This window comes from Zonotrichia albicollis, chromosome Z, assembly GCF_047830755.1.
Source record: "Zonotrichia albicollis isolate bZonAlb1 chromosome Z, bZonAlb1.hap1, whole genome shotgun sequence".
Taxonomy (NCBI): Eukaryota; Metazoa; Chordata; class Aves; order Passeriformes; family Passerellidae; genus Zonotrichia; species Zonotrichia albicollis.
In genome coordinates, this window is record NC_133860.1 from 19,492,300 (window position 1) to 19,515,602 (window position 23,303).

Genomic DNA, 23,303 nt, shown 5'->3' on the forward strand with positions numbered 1-23,303 from the left:
CCCATTCCCTGCACTTCAAAGTTATCTCCCAGTGGAATCGCTATGTGGCAATGTAACAGACTGACAGCTGAGAAGTGCATCTAACTCCATGTGCTTTTGTTCCTGATATCACATCAATGCTAAATAGACTCAAGAAATAAGCAAATACTACCCCGATTGATAAGTCCTTGCTGCAGTGCAGTATTGCACACAATTTTCCTTTGTGGCCTGGTCATTTAATCTTTTTCTTACTGTTTTCCATATTAAAGCTGATCAGGCAAAACAACTCAGACTGTCAGCAGGAGGAAGCCACCATTATTTACATTAAACTTTTACCAAGTGAACACCCTGATAAACCAGGTCACAGAGGACATAAAGCCTCCTTGCTCTTTTCTTGCAGCTCTTTTTTGCTGTACAGGATATTTAGAAATATGCCATTCTTTCTACATGAAAATGACATTTTAAACACTCAGAAAAGTTCAAATTAATGTCTGAAATTATTTTAAGAAGAAATGTTTGTTACCAGAGAGAGGAGATGGTGAAGATGTAAGTGTTACTTCTTATTAGCCCATTGGCTGTTAATAATGTTATGACTTATTCCAAATAACTGCGAGAGACAACAGCAAAGGTGATGAGGGCTTCCTAGAATGGAAACAGCATTTGCTGAAGGAATACTGGGCCTTGTAGCAAAATTAAGTCCTGCAGATTTTGCAGTTAAATAACTTGTGAACTTCTTTTCTTTAAAGAGATAATTGCTCCATACATGTCCTGTCCTAATATTCAAATGTATCCTAATTATATTTTTGTATCCTGAATTAGTTTAGCTTTATTTAAAAAAGAAATATTTCATCTTGCACTCTTTCATGCATGGTTACCAGACTTGAACCCATTTTCACCTCTGTTGAGCAAAACCAAGAGCAAGGGCCATAGAAGTCAGGTACCAGCTGCACAACCTGCTTGAAGTCCCAAAACCAGTGGCAGTCCTGAGCACAGCTGAGCTGAGGGTCTTAGCTGACCCTTTAGTGATACAGCCTTGATGGACAGCAGTGTGTATGGAAATAGCAACCCTGACTCCTCTTCCACCTCTTAGGAGGGCCTGACTTAGGAGGACTAACTTGATGACCAGGCTGAAAAAACCAGACCTGGACTTAGCCAAAGTATATTGCATGATGAAGGTTTTGCCACAGGATGCATGACCCCACAGCTGACTGTGATAAACTGTCTCTTAAATTATGCTGTGCGACATATGGACATTGCCCATATTCAGTGGAGAATTATCTTGTTTCTTCTTGCACTCTTATAGTGCTGGGAAAGACTTTGGCTTTGGCCAAAGGTGAGGTAACAAGGAAAATCCCAAGCCTCAGTAAGAGCTGGACCACTGTGGGATCCTGGGGGTTTCATCTTGAGGCAGTCCATGAATCCCAGGATTTTTTTTTTTTTCAAGGTTTCCCAGTGATTAAGGAGATCTCTGGTAACTGAATCCAAAACACAATGAAAAAACTGTCAAGCAGTGGCATGCAAGACTTTAAATAAACAAGTATTTTAAAGTGAGAGGTCAGCTAAAACCACAGCCAGAAATCTAAAATACAGAGCTTTGTGTATGTGTCTGCATGCATGAAAAAAGCATTCTGTCTTTTCTGTAATTACATAAGAATAACTTTGTTTTGATCTTCTGTCTACAGAAAACTGCTTTTTAAGGGGAAATCTATAAAATGCTCATTGTTGTACATGAGTGAGTAAATGGCTGAATGAAAAAATCATGTGATTAAGCTTCTTTCCACTTGCCTAACTCTAGAACATCATAAATCCAAACAATTTGGGATCACATCATCATTTGGATGAGTAAAATGTTTCTTGTAGCAATCCTTGCTTTTGAAAAGTGGATTGTTCAAATACGCTGTTGAGATTTTCTTCTATAAAAAAGAGTTCTGACAAAATGCAGAACAGATTCAATAATTTCAAAATTACTCCTTAGACTTTTCTTAGCAGAATAATTCTGAGAGGATGATGGCACCAGAAGCAGAAGAACAAACTGAAAATCAGCATTTGCTACTCATTTGGCTTAATGAGGTCAGAGCAACCTAGAACCATTGTTTAGTCCTAATTTTAATTCTAGAATAATCCTTATATTTATTTTTATTGACACTGCAAAACTTGCTGTATATTGCATCTATTGGTGATCAGTGATTCAGAGGAGGTGCCCTTTCTAAACCCTGTGTTTCTGCTGCAACAGGAGTTGTGTGTTTCAGGACTTTGAGAAAGCAATGACAGTACAGTAAAATACATGACAGTAAAATAGTTGTTGCATATATGGAGAATGCTCTATATTTTGGTTTAATAATTTCCAGACCGCTCTCAAAGGAGAAATACTAATAAGTTTCTTAGGAGAAAAATGTACAATGCACATAGAAAGCAGGTTTTTGACTTCAGAAGATGAAGATTTTGGCAGTTATCCTCATTTAATTATACCACTTAATGCATCACCCCTTCAGATGTTCCAACAGAGTAGTTTGTGCAGCTGTTGATGAATCAGACTGAGGACCTCATCAGCTTCAGAAAACATAGGTTTTTGGGAGTGTTTCTAAAAATGAAATCTGTTTACAGGCTGTTTCGCAGTGCCTTATAACATTGCTGCACCAGCAGCTGTGCCAGCACAACTGAGGAGAGTGGCAAAGGGTGGGAATGAGAAATGTATGGAAGGATATGAATATCTTACATTGGCAGGGATGACAAAGACTTTGTCTTTTAAAAGATAAAAGTTTGACTTTGTCCTTTCTAACCACACAGTAAATTGTATGAGGCACTGCAAGGCAGTTTGCAGAATGTAAAGAAGATCTTACAAACAAAAAGTTGTTGGACTGACAGTTAATTGGTTTTCCTCATTTCCCCTCTTCTAGTTTGTAGCTGTTGTGTGTATTTAAATATATTGTTTCAACATCATTTATACCTTTGTACTTTAGCAGAAATACACCCCCCACTGATCTTTGTCCAGAACCGGTATCTTATTTTTGACATCATGTCCCAGACAAGTTCTATTTGTCACTATAGACTGCTAGGAGCTTGAAAAGGTCTCATTTTCCCCCCAGTCCTTCTGCATCTTGATGACAGGCAGAGCTATCAGCATTCCACCCTCTGGGGTAACAGGTCAGCACAGCTGCTGGTGACAACAGAAACCTGCATCTGAAATGGAGCAGATATTAGGATCAGCCCATGAAATATTACCAGATTTTGTGTGAGCCATTCAGCCCACTGCGGCCATGGAGTCTATAATTTCCTTCCTATAGCAGCTCTTGTTGGAGCAAGCATTGCACTAATGAAAGCTGTCCTCAACAAGTAAACCTAGAGGTGTGACACTGATATAGTGGTGTAACAGTGGCTTAGATTTTGAAATCCAATTTTCTAATGTAGGGACAAATATTCCTACATTAAATTGTTGTTTTTATGTACTCAGACTTGCACACGAACATATCCAATACACTTCATTCCTACTGTATTTGCAATCCAAGTGGCTTGGGTAAAAGAAATCCTCTCAAACAGGGGCTCTGATAACTACATATCTGATTTTCACCCCACTACTGAGTATGTCTAATAACTGCTGCTGCTCCTAAATTTAGATCATTATGGACCCTCCTGAGACATGAACCCTGCCTTGACTTTTATCATGCATGCAGAAACACAGACTCTCTTTAATCCATATATCGTTCCTGCTCACTGTTTTCTCTCTTCAGCCTAATGTTAGATACTGAATTTTGTATGGGTTCTATACATAGAATAAGCATGTGCTAGGTCAGGTAGTTTCTCCTTTCAAATAAAAAAATGCATTGCAATTCCTTTCTTTATTTGCTTTTGCCTGAAGAAGTGAGCATCACTGGATTCACCATGGGAGATAAGAGGCTGCAATATTAAACTGGTCATTTGCTTCTCAGTCAGCTCAAGTGCCTTGTCTTTAACATGCAAAAAATTTAGCAGAATTACACAGGCTTTTCAGAATGTTTTGACCTAAGAGTAGGATATGAAGAGAGAAATACAAAGTTTCCAATAGTAAAAGGAGATGGAAAAATCAAAAATTAAAACTGGGGTTGTTGTCTTTGAAAAAATTCTAGATGACATTATTACTAGATAATACTATTCTTTAATCAAAATAAATGTTAGTGTTTGTTTTCCATACCTGTATGCACCCATAACATATAGTTCAACTAGAGGAAATACAAGTTTGATGCATGCTCATAAATATTTTTGGTTTTGCTGTGAATGAAGTATCGAGCACTCTAACAAATAGTATTTTCTCTAGGTAGCCTTGGACAGGTCAGTGTTTGCCTGGACTCGCTGTGTGTGGGAGGCTCAGCCACTCAGGTGGTGTTTAACTTCTTGCAAGACAGGGGCCCCAGCTTCTGCTCTAGATGATATGTGTCAGCTACTTTAAAAAATATTTTTATTTTTATGCAAAACATTCTCTCTGTGGGTCCAGATATGTGGCAGCTTCATTCCCACACACCTCAGAAACGAATTACCAGGGCAGCAAATACACATTCAAATTCCAAATATGCTTTAGTAAAGCACAATGGTTAAGAATGTCTTATTTTCTTTTTTTTCCCCTGTTTTTTTCCTTTTTCTTTTTTTTTTAAAGCTAGTTAGTGCAGTATTAGGTAGGTCACTCTGGCCACATTCCCAGAATTTAACAGTGGGGGCCTTGTGGAATGCTAAACGATGTGTATAACAGCATTCAGGCTCTCTGTGAGCCAATCCGTCAAAACATTTGCTGCTTTGAAAATGTGCTCTTCAAAAAAATGGGCATATGGAACTTATTAGACTATTTGGTGGAGTTCAGGCAGCAGAGCCCAAAAGAAGCATAAAAACATCTGAGGACACAATTCTGCCTTAAGGTAATAGGATCTCTAAACTGTTTTTTGCAATCAAATGCATACATAATACAGGGGAGAAACATCCTGAATGGAGCACGTTTTTATATTCCAAACGGTCACAAGACCTTAAGTAAAGAACTTGCAATAGTAGTAAAAAAATATAGTGGTTTGATTGCAGCAATGGTTGGTGTATTTGGTCCTGTTTCTTCTGCAGAGTGTATTGATCCTTTGTTCTTTAACAGTTCAAGTTGTATTGAGGAGCTCTGAGTAGAGGTTTCAGTGCTGCAGCGGATTTCTGTGCCTCTGGTGCGTTGGCAGAGAGGGTCAATCAGTCTCCTTGGAGATGAAAAAAGACAGTGCTGCAGATGGGAAACACAAATGAGCTGCCATTTTCCAGCAGCTGTTTGTACCTTCTTCCAAGGGATTTCTTGTCCCTGTTGCACAGTGAGACCAGAATGACCCCAGAGGGAGCAGATCTTCCTTCACAGTGGTGAATGATAAGACAAATTGAACAAATAACTCAGATTAAATTTTGGCTTTGGAGCCATAGCAAGAGATAACACTGGATTTTGCAGGATGGAGGGCTCTGTGCAATCCCTGTACTACCTCCCTTCCTCTCATCTGCATTGACAGCCCTCTGAGCATGAAACTGTGGCCTGTGCAGGATATTTACACCAAGCTGCTAGCTTTGCTCACTCCTGCAAATAACAAAAGGGACATCCCGATCTTATGCAGCTTCTTTCATACAATTAGGTGGTAAAGGACAATTTAGGACCTCTGACCATCTTTTTCTGTCCCATTAGAAGATGACAGCTAAAGTCTCAGACTTTGTTTTGCTGATATGTCTGTACTCAAGGAGTAGAGATACATATTTCTCTTTCTACATGACTGTAATGCAAGGAGAAAAAAAGTCACACAAAAGTATTAAAAATGGATTGTTACCCTCAAAAGTAAGGTAAAGTGAGGTAAAGGTGAGTTTTGCTGCTGTGGTAAAGAGTGGTCTTTGTTATGGCAGCGCTTAATTTAAAGAACCAAGGTGCACAGCAGGTTGTGACAGATGTGCTGCTGTTGTACAGAATCTCACAATTATGTTCCTAGCAGGTTAGCAAGTTTGTGACCTTTATAGGAGTGATGGACAATAACTTCATGCCTCACTGTGCTAGCAAGTCATGCAGCATGTGTGGGGAAAGATTCTAACTTTGTAAATGCTGATTTTTAAAACCTCTGCAACAGAGTAAATCGCTTCAGAAGAAAGGTCTCAGACATGAGACATTGGAATGGTGGGGAACAGAGAGCAAGGAGGAAGAATGAAACATCTCTGCCTTCAAGCACAGCTCCCTGGAAACTTCAGTGACTCTTGTCCAACAAGCTTAGTATGATAGTAGGCAATCTCATGAGACTCAGTTTGTTATCATTGCTACCAGGAATTCACATGGCAGTGCCCCTATCTACTCTGAAGATAAGCTCTATTGTTTTGTTATGCAAAGGTCCTTGAAATAAGCTGTGGCATCCACAAGAACAATTTTTTTCCTTTTTTTTTTCTTTTTTTTTTTCTCCCCCCCCCCCCCTTTTTATCCTTGCATTTGGAAGAGGCTGCTGAGACAGAAAAGTTTCCTGGGAACTGGACATTGCTGTGTGTGGAGACCTTTGAAAAAGGAAATTGCTTGTAATGAGTTTGTGATTGCCTCCATTACCAGGCTGCAGTGAATGAGTAAATCAAGTTAAACTGCAAATATACTTCCAGATCTCTCTGCCACTGATTTTTCCACCTGAGAAAAATCAGTCTGCCACATTCAATAACTGAATCTTCACATGGCAGGAGCATGGCACTGCAGGAACAGTTCTGGAGCCAGGACAAAGCTTTCTCCCATAATACAGGCATGAAAGAAAGTAGCCCCAAAGCTGCCTGGATAGAAACTCCAGAAGTGCTGTGCTTTGGCCTTCTGCCATTACTTTTAAGTCAGGGACTTCTCCTGTTGTGTTAGATTTTAACAGAGTCAAAACAATTTCAACCCCGTTAAAAACATCTTACCCACTGTTTTCAGTGCATGGTTTTTTGAGTCAGAAGATTTTGATGCTGGAAAGAATTGTGACATTTTAAAATTACCAGGAGGAGGCCTCTCTGAATTTTTCATGTTCGTCCTGTACTTTTAGGGTCCCCTTGATTCTCTTCCTGACACAGTAAGATGCTGCAGCTGACCCACAGGTATTTCCTTATTCTGAGCCTCACAAAAGTGAAATGGAAGGAGGGGAAAGTGGCAGAAAGGCAGAAGCAGAATTCCCTCCAGCAGCCGCACTGCCTGCAGGTCTCCTGGGGTGGCTTGCAGTGTCTCATGGAGGATGGTCCCTTCCTTTATGCTGTCTCCCTTCTCCTTTCTGGCATGAAACACTGTGCTCACAACGCTGTCAGAGCTCTTCCGGGAAGGTTAGCCATGTGGCGCTGGGTTTTGTTCCTATGCCTGTGTTTCCAAGAACAAAACTGCTGTTTGCTCCTCCTCACTGGGTGTGCTGAGCACAGCATCTGGCTTTAGGTCACTGCCTTATGCACAGGTTTTCTTTATTTAGGGTAAATATGGGTTCATGTTCAAGGGATTTGCCTGTCACACCTCTTCTTAAATTACCAAGCTTTATGAATACTTCCAACCAAATAGGATTTTCTTAAGTCTTACTGGTTTAGTACTCAAAATTCAGTCCTGGAGCAACCAAATAAATGAAATGTTTGATATTGAGATCTGCCTGTATTCTGTTCTCTTTTCTGACTGGTATCTATTGAGACATTAAGTTTTGTTCAGCCCAAGTTATTTTATTTATATAATTTTAATTTATTTAATATTGGTATTCTGCAACTAATTCCAAAGGGATTTGTGCCTGGAAAAATTAGAAAATTGAGCCATGTAAGTCCATGAGAGAGGTTATAAAATAAACATTATACCATGTGTGGGGTAACATTTTTTACTGCAAGTGGCTGCTCTCACTTTTCTGGCACTTATACACACAGCCATCTGTTTGAACACTGTTTGAAGTGGCTATATTCCAGCATTTATGTAACTTGCTTGTAGAAAGGAAATGACATCACTTAGTTTCCTGAAGAATATTCCCAATGTCAGAACTGAGGAAATAAAATCTACAATAAATAGAATATGTATTTGGAATATGTTTTTTTTTTTTTAAAGAAATCCCTTTTACAGTAGGATATCTCTTTATACTGTTCTGCTCATCCCTTCAAAGCCCAGGAAACTCCATTCATTTCACACAGACTTCCACACACACTGCTATGAGCAGGCTGCAAGCCACTGTAATTTACATGTTACATTGATGAAATGAAATCTGGCAAGACAGGAATGAACTGGTGCAATGACAAAGCCTCAAATGTGCCTCCAGGTAAAGATATAGGCACAAAATAACAACAACAGTTTCATAATTAGACTGCGTAAAAGCTTCAGCCCTTTCAAGGGGCCACTAAAGCGCTGCAGCTGTTTGTGATGCCTGGGAAGAAAGAGAGCTGAACCATTTAATGCAGGTATGAACCAAATGTCAGGAGCTGAGGAAGTGGCTTGGATTGTGTTAGGGGACCTTTAGTCTGGGTGTCAGGAAAGGGTTTTCTCCCCGAGGGTGGCTGGGCAGTGGCACAGCTCCCAGGGCCGTGGCCACAGCACCAGCGCCTGATGCAGCTCAGGGGCTGTTTGGACAATGCCCTCAGGCCCAGGGTGGGACTCTTGGTGCAGGACAGCGCTTGGACTCCCTAATCCTTGTGGGTCTCTTTCAACTTAGCATTTTCTGTGATTCTGTGATATTCCCTTTTATATGGAAACTTTACGTTATTACAGTCTTCATAAAGGCTGCATGTGTTCTGAGACATTTGTTTTAAATCTTTGCCAAGCTATAAAGTTTCTCTGCTGGTAATTTCAACTGAGCCATGTTGAGTTACATCACACAAGGGCTTCGTCCTACTCTGTCGTGCCAGGAACTTTTGAAAATTTGCCTTAGCTGATAACTCCTGTTTTGCTCTCTGATTTTTCTACAGTAAGATATCAAGTGAATTAAAGACTACTGAATAACCCAGCTAGCAGCTCAAATAAAGTAGAAGGGTCTGTTACTTCTTAAATAGAGTTTTGGCTAGAGTTTGATTTTTAATTTCTTTGTGTGACAGATATTGCAAAATAAACAAGTTGTATTACTAGAAAGCCAACTTTGACTGGCAGAAGTTTCATTCACCTTTATATTTTTTAAGGTACTTAGTGTTTAACACAAGTATGAACTAATGGCAAACAAATTGAAATTTCCAGAAATTGTGTTATTTCCTATGCTTGACCGTTGTTCATATAAATGCTTATTCAGTACCATTCAGATTGTCCCATAAATTACAGTGCAGCTGGACTTTAATCTGTCTTTATTAAACAGATTTGGGCTGCCTATTCTTCAAAATGCTATGCTTTTGAAAGTTTTCATAACGAAGTCATTATTCCTCTCAAAAGGAAATGAGAAGAAAGGTTGGCCGATGATGACCCTTAATAATTTATGGAATTCATATAATCTTTTAGTTTATGACTGGCCTTGGATATACCCCAGAATATGTTGAAATCTGAGAGTCCGCTCCTATCCACTTGAAAGCAATACAAAACAGTACAAAAATATTCCTGATCTTTGTGCCTCCAGAAGGAAATTAAATATTCTTAATATCAAGGTAGGAATACATTTTAACTGGGGATATTGGTTAAAAAGCAATGGCCTGATATTATAATAATAATAGGAAAATCTCATGTAGTCAGAGGTGTGAGGGACAAAGAAATTTATTTCCACCTGATTATTTGTACAGATTTTCCAAGCCGAATCAATAAAATATGAGATTAAATGCTGAATTTAATGAATTTTTTTTCTTTTAATAAATCAGCTCACAGTAGGAGCTGAGACCTTTATCTTGATGAGTACTCAAAAAAAAAGGTAATTTTTCAATGACTTCCTGACTGCCAATATTTTCCTAAATCAAAGGATAACTGAACATTACTGTGAGATTATAGTGAAATTTGCTACTAATTTTGACAGCACCTGGGGCAGTGTATTGGAAAGGAACAGTTTTAAATCCATTATTTAGAACCAATGTGAAAATATGGTGATTGTTACAGTGAGTTTGGCCTTGCAGATTCCTAACATGGAAGTACTCAGTAAAATCAGCATTCCTTGCAGATTGTCAATTGTATTCCTATGAACTAGAAGAAATCTTAAATCACCAAGTCTCCTAAATCCTTTTGTTTTGAAGGGTGGTCATATTATAATCTTAAGGGAATGTCTGAAAGTATGAGCTCTGGTTTGACCAAATCCCCAGGGGTGAATGGCTGGCAAAATTTAAATCTCTGCATTTACTCTCATTTATAAGTATGTGTAGGTTGACCTACTGAGTCTGAAAATGCCAAACATGATCAATGAAATAAGATCTAAAGTCCTTCAAAGACACTCATGCAAATGTGTGTAATCTGTAGAGACATAGACTTTAATAAAAGTAGTGAGAATTAGAGTGAAAACTTTGCTTTTTCGTTCTAATATTTACACTTTTATTGCCAATAATCATTTCTTAAAAATCCATGTCTTTTTCTAGTGGAAATAATTTGTGCTTAGTCAAAAGATATCTCCTGTGAGTTTCCCAGTTGTTAGTTGTAGTTGTGTGTTTGATTTTTAACTGCTCTAAGTACCTATTTTTGGGGAACCACTTGAATGATTCCAACCTAAAATTATATAATCCACTGGGACTCAGCACAATCATATTGGGAATCTAAGGGTATCAGTGAATACCCTTTTGTAGGCTTAGCTAATTTTAAAATTTTACTCAATAACAGAAACAAAAAATGAAACAAAACAAAATTTTAAAAAAGAAACTAAACTAAATAAAAATCCACACACAAAAAATTTGAACCAAATCAAACAAAACCCCCCCTCCAAATAAACACAAACAACCCAAAACCGACCAAGCAAACAAAACCCCAAAATTCTGAAGACTTCCCTGAGATCTAAAAACATATAAACCATAAAGAAGTCAATTAGCATTTCTTGACCCGAGGAAGTTATTGTAATTAGAAATATACATATATAATTTTCTTGAAATTGTTATTGTCCCTTTAGAGAGGGAATGCCTGAGTTTATAGAAAAATGTAAAAAATTTTTGGTCTTTAAGTCTTTTTCCCAAAAGAAAGCAGGAAGAATTGATAGTTTGGAATCCTGGCTAAATAAGTAACCTTAAAACTGAAAGGCCACGGATGAAGGATCTTGTAATGGGAACAGAAGTTTCTAACATGATGAGGGTTTAAATTTAATTTAGGAATCTTATAGTTTACTAGGTTGCCAGGTAATGTGTAGGACGTGTCAAACCCTAGGGCGCCCAGTTTAACTCTGCCACAGGGGTTCTGCAGCTTGGTGAGAGCCCTCAGCAGCACGTGGCTCCAGCTCCCTAATAATACCAAAAACTTGGCATCCCTAACATTGACATGATCTTGGTTATAAGTTTGTCTAAGAACAGAGACCCTCCCCAGCCAGCAGATGAGCTGGTGGGAAACAATGCAGGCTTTAAAAAAAGCCTTTCCAATATATTTCGGAGGAATCCTTGATCATAAAAATTATACCATTAAAAAAAATGTTAAAAACCCGAAGTATTTTTAAAAAGTGCACCATTAGTATATCTTCAAAACTTCTGTTTGAATTTCTAAATGACTGGTTTTAATTGCAAAAGCACACACTATTGAGGGTTTTCTGATAGATTCACCTTTAATCTCATTATCATGTTTATGGTCACAAGCTAAACAGGCATTTAAGTAAGGCTTTATTCACTCTGAATTCCCAGCATGGATATGTTCAAGATGTGAAAATCTATTCTACAGGAAAAAGCCTTATTCATAACAGTGTCAGAGGAGTACTGGTAGAATGAATTACTATATATCTGAAAATGGGCAATAAAATATGACAGTAGGGTAGTAAATATTAAATGAAAATATGAATGCCTAACAGGGTGTGGGGTGCATTTCCAAGAAGCATGAGCTGCATTTCTACAGTGCTATATAATTCAGAGTTTTCTCTAAGAATATTTGTGCTGTGGAGGACTTAGTATTTTGAAATTTGATTTAAGCATGGGATGAAACGCCTAAATGACATAACTGTCAGTGAAGGAGAAAGTGCCCTGGACTTCCAGTGCCAATGTCAGTCCTACATGACTGACTTGTGAGGACATGGAAGTGTCACTTTTTTATTTGGTCACCTGCAGAGCCATCTAGCTGGAGAAAGCATTGTTAGGGGAGGATGCTTTGGAGGCCTCAGTTTCCCACATGCACAGCTCCCTTCCCTGCCCATTTTGTTTGTTTTCCATGGGATGGGACAGTTTTTGCAAGGCCACGGTCCTGCCTGCCTCACCCTCCCCTCAACTCTCCCATTAGCGCAAGGTCACCAGCCTGTCCAAGCTGTTCCTGGAGAATCAGGGAACTTTTCTGGAAATTTGGCAGCTCTGGGGCTCTGGCAAGTGCTTTGCTGGGTTTTTCTGGAGCAGGCAGGTGATATGCAAGGAGTTGGGCAAATTCTCAGCTTCTTGCCCTAGGGGAATGAATCTCATGTTCTTATTTGGGTTCTCTTGGAACAGGAACCAAACGGAGTTTGTAGCAAGATTTATGAAATCATAAAATCGTTTTGGTGGGGAAAGGAAAGATCATCAAATCCATCTGTTAACACAGCACTGCCAAGTTCACCCCTAAGGCATGCCCCTTGGCACCACATCTACAGGTCTTATAAATATTTCCAGGGATGGTACCTCCACCACTTCCCTGAGCGTCCTGTTCCAATGCTTGACAAACCTTTCCATGAAGAAATTGTTTCATAATATCCAATGTAAATCCACCCTGGAGCAAGTTGATGCTGTTACCCTCCTCACTACAGCCTCCTTTCAGGTAGAGAGTGATAAGGTCTCTCTCCTGAGCCTCCTCTTTTCCAGGCTAAACATCTCCCTCAGCTGCTCCTTATCAAACCTGTGCTCCAGACCCTTCATCAGCTCCATTGCCCTTCTCTGGGGTTGCTCCATCACCTCAATGTCTTTCTTGAATTGAGGAGCCCAGAAATGAGCACAGTGTTGAAAGTGCAACATAACCAGTGCCCAGTACAAGGGGGACAATCCTTGCCCAGGTCCTGCTGGCCACACCATTGCTGATCCAGGGACATATATATATATATATATACAGACACCACAGACACACACTCACACGCACACATATATATATATAGATACATATAGACATATATAAATATAAATATGCACACACACACATATATATGTAGGATTTATTTTGGAACAATTTGGTTGCAATGAAAAGCAGGTATGTAGCCTTTTTGGTTGTTATCCTTAGTGATATAGTAGTACAAAAAAATGGCACTTAAGGAAATATATTGAAGAAGAGGAAGAAAGAGAGAGAGAAAGAGAGAGAGAGAGAGAGAGAAAAGAGAGAGAGAGAGAGAAAGAAAGAGAGGAAGGAAGGAAGGAAGGAAGGAAGGAAGGAAGGAAGGAAGGAAGGAAGGAAGGAAGGAAGGAAGGAAGGAAGGAAGGAAGGAAGGAAGGAAGGAAGGAAGGAAGGAAGGAAGGAAGGAAGGAAGGAAGGAAGGAAGTGGCGGAAGGAAGTGGCGGAAGGAAGTGGCGGAAGGAAGTGGCGGAAGTGGCGGAAGTGGCAGAAGGAAGGAAGGAAGGAAGGAAGGAAGGAAGGAAGGAAGGAAGGAAGGAAGGAAGGAAGGAAGGAAGGAAGGAAGTGGGGGAAAGAAAGAAAGAGAAAGAAAGAGAAAGAAAGAAATGTATACATTCACCACCCATGGCTCCAGTACCAGGACTCAGGGTAGCAATTTCATTGGCCAAAGTGATGGTCACTGTCTGGTTAAGTGATGGTCACTGTCTTAATCCATCAGGGTGGGGGAACCCCATGAAGCGCAAATTCCAGTGGGTTAATGCATGCTCAGGTTCAGGTGGGAATGACCATGTGAAGGGAATCCCCCTAGTGAGGGGACCTGTCAGTTCTCTGGTGGAAGTCCTGAAGGATGAATCTGGGGGCACTTTGGGGGTTTTTGGTGGCTGAGGACTCCTTCCATGACATGCAAGCGACCTCTGAAGGTGATGTTGTTAAGCCAACTATGCCCCCTCAGAAGGATGAATGTTCACAGGCCAGCCTGTGATTGTGAGTATCTCCTGTGAATGTGGCTGGCCTGCCATGGAGGCAGGGTAGGAGTTTTACAACTGGGCCTGAGCTTGTGTGAGGGAAGGCAGCTGGCATGATAAAAGGCACCATCCCTTCTCTGCAGGGTCTGCCTCTTTTCTGGCTTGGAACCTCCTCTCTCTCTTGTCCGGACCAGAGACTTGCCTCTACATGCCCAGAATGTCACCACCTCCTCCTCAGGGGCTGCAGACCTGGCCTCAGCAAAGCACCCTGCCAGTCCACAAATAGGCAAGGCTTTTGTGCCATTAACCATTAACTTTTCAGTCTCTCACAGCCCATTTCCATCAGACAGCTTTGCAGCGCCTCTTCCTTGAACAGAAAAACAATCAGAAAAGCAATCACAATTTAACACCACCATCACCACCACCACCAAACCCTGACCAAAACATAATAATTGAGATTTTTCATCTGGTCCTTGTGCCTTTTCTCCTTCTTTATTGACTATTTAGAAAAAAGCAGCAAGAAAATATGGTAAACATAAATGTAGAAAAAACGGAGGAATTAAAAACTGTGGTAAATTTCTGGCTTCAATAGGGTTATCCAGGAAAAACATGAAGAAAGCATTATAAAATAGTTCTGAAGAACTTTATGCAATTTTCTTGAAGTAGTGTTTCTCTGAAAACAGTTTAGGCAGTACTTACTTCACAGAACAGTTTCTGACTTTACACAACATCTGCTCACTTTGGCAATGCGTTTTCCATTGTCAGCCTTTCAAAACCAGCAGCACTGGCTTCCCTTTTATGCCTGATCTGGTGTTTTTAGGTCATGAGGTACAATTAAACATTGAAGTGTATTGCTTTGTGAATTAAGTGTATTTCAGTCTGGCAAAGCATGATCAGATAGACACAGCAGCGCACCTTGCTGTGTTTCTGAGAGGGGTGAGGTATTTCACAGACCTTTCTTCTGCACTTTCCTAAGGAGCAGAAGTTGATCTACACGTAGGGTTGGGAAAGCATTCATGTGATGCCAAAACTTACCGTAAATTCCTATCCAGCAGCTTGAATACTGCTTACAGAGTTGAAATGTCCTTTACACTAACACCACAGTTCTTTCTATAAGTAGCTTTCTCTTAAGCTACTGTTGACTTAACCCATTCCTGCTCTTTCTGCAGCCCACTTTGGGCAGTCATTTCGGTGAACCTGACCAAATACTGCATACAGCTGGAAGAATTCACCCCAAACACCAGGGGGAGAACTGTGTGTGGTGGGTTATTTTTCAGCAGGATATACTGAAAAGAGTTATACAGATGTTTCTGAGGGACAAAGTGGCAGGGACTTCTGACAAATCAAACTCCATAAAAACTGGCAGTGAAAATTGGCCTCTAATCTGTATAAAACGCCTTCCACATCAAAGCGCTCTTTCCTAAGGGAAAAGTAGCAGTCTTAGTGGAAAAAAAAAAAAATCCCATTTACACAGGTCAAATAGCATTTATAAGTCCCCAGAGGAAGATAGGTTGTCACCTCTGGAAGCATTGGAGTGTTTGGCCGAGCGGCACGTCCCTGTGTTCCTGCTGCCCCCGGCCCGGCAGCGCGCACGCCAGGGCCCCTGGGCTTCACAGCATGGCCCAGAAGGGAATTCATCCTTCTGTGGGCTTCAAAAACAGGAAGTGACATTTCAAGTAATTGCAGATTTAATGTGAGCCCGTGGCTGGTCCCTCTGCATTGTCCCTGCTTTCCTGTTTGAGCTTGGAGGAAGTGGCCAGAAGGATAGGGGGAAGGGAAACCTTCCTATGATGCTTCTGCAACTGCAGCCTGCAGTACTTAGGGGAAGAGTGACAAAAACATATTCAAACCCTCGCCAAAGGCTTGCACGAAATATTTGACATCTAACCTTTTACAACAAGTGGGAGTTAAAGGTTAAATCACACACAACCCAAGTGTTTAGGAAAAGGATATGTTTATGTCATCAGCTTCTGTGGGGTTGTAAAGGAACAGGGGAATGGGCTCTGGATATCAGGAAAATACATGGTGTCTACTATTTATGAACATATAAAAGGCCAATTGGCTCTACCCATTTATGTTTTCACATTCAAATGCCCATTTCAACTCAAATAGCTGAAGTGGAGAGAGTGCAGGGTGGACACCACTGCCTACTTGCTTTGCCTCTGTGCATCTAGACACAAACTATTCCCCAAATATTCTAATTTCCCAGGTAGTATAACTTCTTTTGTTGAACTGCCATGAAAGAATCTGACAATCTGCTTTGCCCATTGCTTGCATGTAATTTATGGAGCTGAAAATCCAGACTAAGCATGTGTTTTCTAAAATAATATATTGGTATTCTCTAAGCTCAGTGATGGAAACACCATTTTTGTTGTGAAGTGCCAAAAAGACTCCATAGGCAATTTCAGTCTATATAATGCTAGTTCTTCAGTGGTTGTATTTCTGGAAAAGTGATTCTGCTGGCCTTTGCTTCTTCAGTCAGCTGAAAAAGCAGCTGAATTCAGGAGGAACTGCTCCATTAACTCAAAAAATATTTTTTCCCACTTAAATTCTAGTTTGGTTGGAATTTACCCAACAAAGACTGATGATCCTCAGGAAAGAAAATCAGTCATCCTCTCCTGAGATAATGAATATAATTTGTATGTTGCAGCTTTCTCTTGGTACAGATTGCCCAGCCATTGGCAGGGATCTGTCTCACCCAAATTTGACAGTTCAGAACTAGTTGCTTCCTCTACCTATACTGGAGATGCATGGGACTTGCATCTGGTCCCAGTTGGAAGAAAATCCAGCTCATATACCTTTTTAGATGGATAGATCACTGATTATAAAGGGAAACTGTACAAATGTCTCATACTGAATTTCTAATGTGAGATGGCTATTAGGTAAGCAGAATCCTGCTGTGAAAACGAAATGTTCTATATTTTGCAGAAATAAAATTAAAAATAACTTTGGGAGATGAATTAAAGGTTAGTATTAATCCTCTATGAATGTGCCTCATTCATTAAGAAAAAATGCAATACTGCATAATCATTCCGAGCACTTGGTATTATGTGCCAACAAGTTGTAGCATGAATATAAACATTGTGCTGGCAGGGCAAGAGTGACTTTTGGAAATTTTCCTTTCAGAACAAGCAAAGCTGCCAATATCACCCACAGAAAAAAAATACAAAGTAGAGCAATATATCAAATAAGTGTTCCAGCTTGGACTTTCTTATTCATATTCTGTCAGGCTAGAGGTTACTGATGTTTAATTTAGTAAACAGCACACCCTGAGATGCAGACATTCTGCCAGTAGTCCTCATTTATAAAATGGAACAGTCTGGAAGTTATTCTAGGATGTTAGATTATTTTATTTTTAGATAAGTCCTTCCTCATTGGTGGTGTTTTGTTCCTTAGATCACTGTTAAAAATATTTCCTCTTGATGATTCTGTTTTTCCTACAGTTAAGCAATTGTGATTTGCGTCTCAAAGGTCAGAGGCAAAGACAGAGCTTAAAGACCAGATCCAGAGGCTGGAAAGAAGGAATGAAAATGGTCCTCACTGACCATCTTCTACACACCATTCTTTCCCTATATTAATGCCTTTCCCCTGTGCCCACTGGGTCAGCTCCTCAGTGACGTGTTTAAGTGCATGAGTGTCAATGTCACCATGGTGTCAGTTGTCATCCTGCAGTGTTAACAACCAAGTCTTCCACAGAATGGGGGAATTGGAGTTTTTCAGACTTATTTCCATTTTCTTCTCTCATACATCTTCTGAATTTCATCTGTGCTACTTCAGCCTACTATTTTGCTGTGCCTTCAGTAGGGAAGAAAATTTAGGATGCTTGTCTAACAAATAAGATATCAAAACTTTCCTCCAAGCTGGAAAAGGAGTTGTGAATCTGTTCTACACCCTGTGTGCTACTTTAGCCACTGGATTTATCCAGGGTGGAAGAGAGGGAATTGGCAGAAAATAATGAAATAAAATGTTTTAGCAATTATGCAAAAACCAAAATTGAAACCAGCAAACTAATGTACCTGTTGTCAGACCCACTAGTTACATAGAAAAGATCTCCACCTTTTTCATTGTATCGCAAACTGACCCCTCAACATCCCTTATTCCAGGTGTTAGTGTTGTAGTTGTGGGGTTTTTTCCTTTCCTCTCTTCATTAATCCCTTGCAGCCACTCAGAGGAAATGGGAGCAAGGTGAGATTGTGTGGCAAAGGACACTGCTCACTGCAGATTTGAACTATTCCTGTGTGGACCATCTCAATTCACAGCTTACTCTGAGTTTCGTTTGCTCTGAGAGGACTTGATAAATATTTTATGTTCCCAAGAAAGGAACAGTTAATAATCAAATAAATGAGTTTTAAATACCAAATAAATAATTAATAATAAAATATTTTTTCTTTTGTTTTAGATAAGAATTTGTCCCAGTTTAGGAGTATAAGCATGAATTGAATTTCATTTTTCAGAGGGTTCAATGCTCTGAGATAATGAGGTCCTCCCAGGCCGTTGCCTTCTCTTTGCTGAGTTCCAGAAATAATCATCATGGCTCTTTGGTCCAGGAAAATGTGTGCCAGAGACTTCCTATAAATGAACTCCCGTCCACCAGCCATGGGTATGCTGAACATGTTGGTTTATTTTCAGTGGAAATATTAATTTTGTTCACTAAATTTCATAGGAAACATACTGTCATGATTTTACTTTGTTTTTCAAAAAGATGTTCTGTACTATTAATCAGTGGATGACAACACCACATTGTCTTCACTTTTAATTTTATAATATGTAGTTAAATGAAGATTCAGTATAATCTAAAATACATTCGGAGGAAATTTTGTGAAATACCTTCCATATTTTTTCCCAATTCTTTTACAGACTGCTACTATTTAAGAACAGTTCTTCAGGTTTTTGTAATGCTGACACTTGGAACTATTTTCTTAACATTTGGAAAAGTGGAGATAATTGTCTCTGAGAGTGTTGTCACAGCCAGCAGCACAAATGTTGCTCCTTAAAACAATATATTTCAGCTGAAATTTGGGGAAAAATAATTACTATATTATTAATAATTTGCTTTCCTTAGAAGAAATTTGACATACAAAATGCTTGGTACTTTTCCTTAATCTTGTGGTCTGACCCTGCAGCCACACCTTATCATTGTAGTACAAGTTTATAGTGTCTTATAAGGGCAATTCAAGCTCTCAGATGCGATGGGATACAGAAATCAACTGCTCTGTCCCTTGAACTGTGACCTTAAACAACCAGGCCTTTTCCTTCCCCATGGGAATCATGTGATTGCACTCTCAGCGGATAATTTTTATGGATTCTTCTATGGTATTTCCTACAGAGGAAAACCATCCTGTTATCTCTCTTTAAAAGATTACTAATGAATATTTTCATGTTCAACTTTTTTTTATTTAATATATGTCTTCTTCCCTTTCAGCTTACCTAAAACCATATGCTTTAGAAGAAGCAAGAAGGGATCACAGATGTATTTTTTCCCCACAGGACAAAAGATAAACTGCAATAAATATGATAACAAGCTATTAATCAAGAAACTTCACTGTAATATAGAATGAAAAGTAGTTCAACAGAAAATTTGTGACTTTCTACCAAAAAAGAAATAAGTCACAGTTTTAAGTCAGCACAGAAAAGGTTCTGTAATATTAGACAATTGATTCCAACGGGATACACTTTCCAGGAAGAATTTATGTTCTTTTGTTTGTGCAATCCCTCACAAGGACACATCTAATATGCTTTCATAGACTCTTACATTTCCACAGCAACATTTTCTTCAGAATACAATTTAAGTGGGTTTTCAAAGGCTCATGAGATACAGGAAGCTCTGAGGAACAGAAGGATGATAAACTGAGCTCTGCTCTCAGTTACTCTGTCTTGTCACTAAACCAATCCAGAATTTAGGCTGCTGTACCTGACAAAAGGCTTTGCCTCACCATCACTCGCAATTGTTGTGCCATACAAGGCAGGATGCCTTATTGTTGAAAGAAAATCAGTGGCAATGTCAATTCAGATTTGGTCTGAAGAAAACACGGATGTTTTTTATACAGAGACACAGTCCATTTGTCATACATAACATGTACTTTTGAATGACATGACGTTTTTAGAAAGGAGCGTGTCTTCTCTGTATTGAAAAAAATCAACTGCATGAGTCAAATATTTCTGCAGTGAAAAACAAAGGCCTCCAATAAATAAAAATTCTGGTTTAAGCTAATTTGTTGTTCTGAGAATATGTACTCACTACTCTTTTATTGCTTGTGAAAGTGCTTATTAAATAAGCAGCTGCTGACACACATAAGCAAATACAAAGCATTAATTCCTGACTTAGCTTTCAGATTCTGAGAGTGGAAAAATCATGAAAGAAACTACTTCTCACAAGATTTTCCTTTGTGGCATCCACAGAAGACTGCTTGCTCCTGTTTTCCCCCTGTGGATTATGATTACTTCTGTTTCCAGGCATCTGACTGCAAATCCAAGGTCCTAGGGCTCCTTTACAAGTTCTAAAATGAGTGACTTCTTATTCTTCCTGTATGCCTTTGCAATTCTTTTGCTGTAGGCATTTTAATTCCATTCCAGGGAAAATGAAGACATTTTTAGCAATGGAAGTAATTTTAGCTCACCAAAACTCAGCGAAGTAATGATAGAGGTCAGGTGGGAGAATTTTATCATTATCAAAGGTAACAAGACTCACTTGGTAAACAAATGTGCTTTTTTTCATCTACTAATGGCATGTTCTGGAGAATCAGAAGATAAGCTATTGCAACTACTTCTCTTTAATTCAGGTAATATGGGGGTTTGTATTTAGAAATTAAAGTTCTGAATTTATTATAAAGATAATATTCTATCAGAGTACAAATTGATTTTTTTATACCCCAACTGTTCATTAAAATTTTCTTCCATTTCTCAAGACATGTGACAGGGAACTTTTCAAATGGTAGAGGGTTGGTAGAATTTTGTGTACTTTAAAATCTATGCGAAAAGAAAAAAATACTCTTTCTTTCTACATCAAAGGATACTTTTTTTATTTCATGAACTGCAGAGTCATAGTCTGTCAGAAAGATCTTCCTTTGATATTTACATGGAATTGAAGAATTTGCCTCCTGATTAGTTCCAGCCAAAAAATCAAAGTGGATTTTGAGTTTCCAGCAAAAATTTAGAAAGCAATAAATGGTTCAAAAGTTGTGTTTTCACAAGTCTGGAGTTCAATAAATTTTTCCATGTGCCATAAGCCTGGGCAGACTGTATCTTTCATGATGTACCGTGACCTCACATGCTCTGATCTTACTGGAAAGTTTTCTGCCCTGCCTATTTTGCAACATCTTTTGAACAAGCAAAATAAATTGAGCTTCCTCTGTCTCTTATTGTAATTCTGAATCACTACTGCAGACATCTATGTAAATTTTCAAAATTGTCAGCTTCCTTGTTAAAAGAAAGTGTTGACACTGGAAAGATGATTGCAGTCAGAGGCTGTGCAATTTCTGTATTAAATGACTTCCCTACTCCCACCTTCAGGTTTCCTGCTAATGCATCTGCGAATTGCATTCAAACAAAGTTCCCATGTGCTTTCCAGGGTTGCTGCTTTCCAGGATGCCATCTCTCACCCTGACACTGTGCCTGGCAGCTGCGTCTCTTGGTAGCTGGCATAGAATTTAGTGATGCCACTTTAACACAGATAAATTCTGTCATTTGCTGAAACAAATGTACCTTAGGAAGTCGCACAGCCGGCCTATGTAACTGATCAGTTCACATCTCATTTATACCTCCAATGAATTCTACTGATAAATGCCAGATATTGATAGGATTTTTTTATATGCTATATAATATTTTTTTTCTGATATATCAGCTACTCAAGTCTCTCATAAGCCAAGATTTTTTTGCATTCATTGTGTAATAACATTACAATATTTTTCTGATGGAACAGAAAAATATTTCTTATTTACCTGTGGTTGCTGTTAGCTTGACATTTTGGAAGTTCACAGAAATGCAATTTGCAGAGTGTATGAGACATTTTTTGAAGAACAATGATGCAATTTTCACTGGAATAGGAATAGGATTCAACTTCACTCCAAGCTCAAAGCAAATGATGCTGAATTTATACATTGATGTATAAATTAGTCTGTTGCTGTCTATCAGTAGTTATCATGCTAAATAGTTTACCAAATTAGTAACTATTGGCTAAATACTTTTTTTTTCCTGTGACAAGTTCAAGTAATTCTATCCTTTAATATTTAATTCTAGTGGCCAGGGAATTTCACTGACTTTAACTTCCTTCTTTTGGCAGTGTTTTTTAGCCAATATTATCCTTTCTAGTGCCAAAGTGTTCTCCATACCACTCAACAATTACATATGAACTAATTCCTCTTGATGTTGGTTTTTTTTTTTTATAATTACAGCCACCTTCAGAAATCATTATCAGTTTGGAGAATTTAGGAAGCCTTATTTGGCCAATTTCAAGTACTTTTTTCTTCTGGCATCCAAGGAAAAATTTGAAGGATTCCTGATCAGCATTTGTTCTGGTAATTGAACCAAATTGTATCGGTCCCAGGATTTCTACAGGACTTCCACTGATCACTCTGGGATGTAGGAGACAATTTTTCTTTCTTCATCATTTGTGAGCTGCAGAAAGAGACAAAGAATGCCATCTTCTAACTACTTACTAAATGGCTTCAACTACAGGAGTTATATTTGTCAACGCGCAGTTATTACTATAGACCTTATAGATGTTAAATATCTTCTCAAGTACTAAAAATTAATTTTTCCTCCAGGTGGCTAGTTAAGAAAGAATTTCCCTGCATACCAGATTGGCAGAAATGGCACTGTCTGTAGAATAGGTGGACAGATATTTGTGTGAAGCATGCCCAACTCACTCAAGAACTTGGTTGCTGGAAAGACCATGCAGCAGCAAAAGTAATTCCTATCTGTTCCTTGTACTTAAATATCTATTTCTGTTCAATTTTTGCCTTCAGCTTTGAGAGACTGGATCTTTTAAAGGACCCAGTATGTGTATTAATCAAAACTGTATTCTATTTCCATATGGGGAAAACATCATTGTAATTACATCTACTTGATTTACTTATATTTGCACTTGTAGAGCACCAAAACCTCCTAAATTGAAAGTCTGTAGCTGAACACATTTTCCCTCAATATTTTAACAAGGAAGGGGATTACTATTTTATTTCCTTAGGCCATTCAATAGTTGATTATATTATCTTAGCATTATCCCATTTTGTTATTGGTACTTTAATATGTGAATTAGTATACAATCAAGGTTCTGTTTTTCTGAACTCTTTGCAGCTCTA

General features: G+C 38.9%; 1 long non-coding RNA gene across 1 annotated transcript; it reads left to right on the forward strand.

Moving 5' to 3' along the window:
- Window positions 1–4,709: 4,709 nt before the first annotated feature.
- Window positions 4,710–20,921, forward strand: LOC113459485 (uncharacterized). Its single transcript, XR_003380747.2, has 3 exons — window positions 4,710–4,862; window positions 18,462–18,607; window positions 19,430–20,921. It is a non-coding gene; the product is annotated as an uncharacterized LOC113459485 (long non-coding RNA).
- Window positions 20,922–23,303: the final 2,382 nt, after the last annotated feature.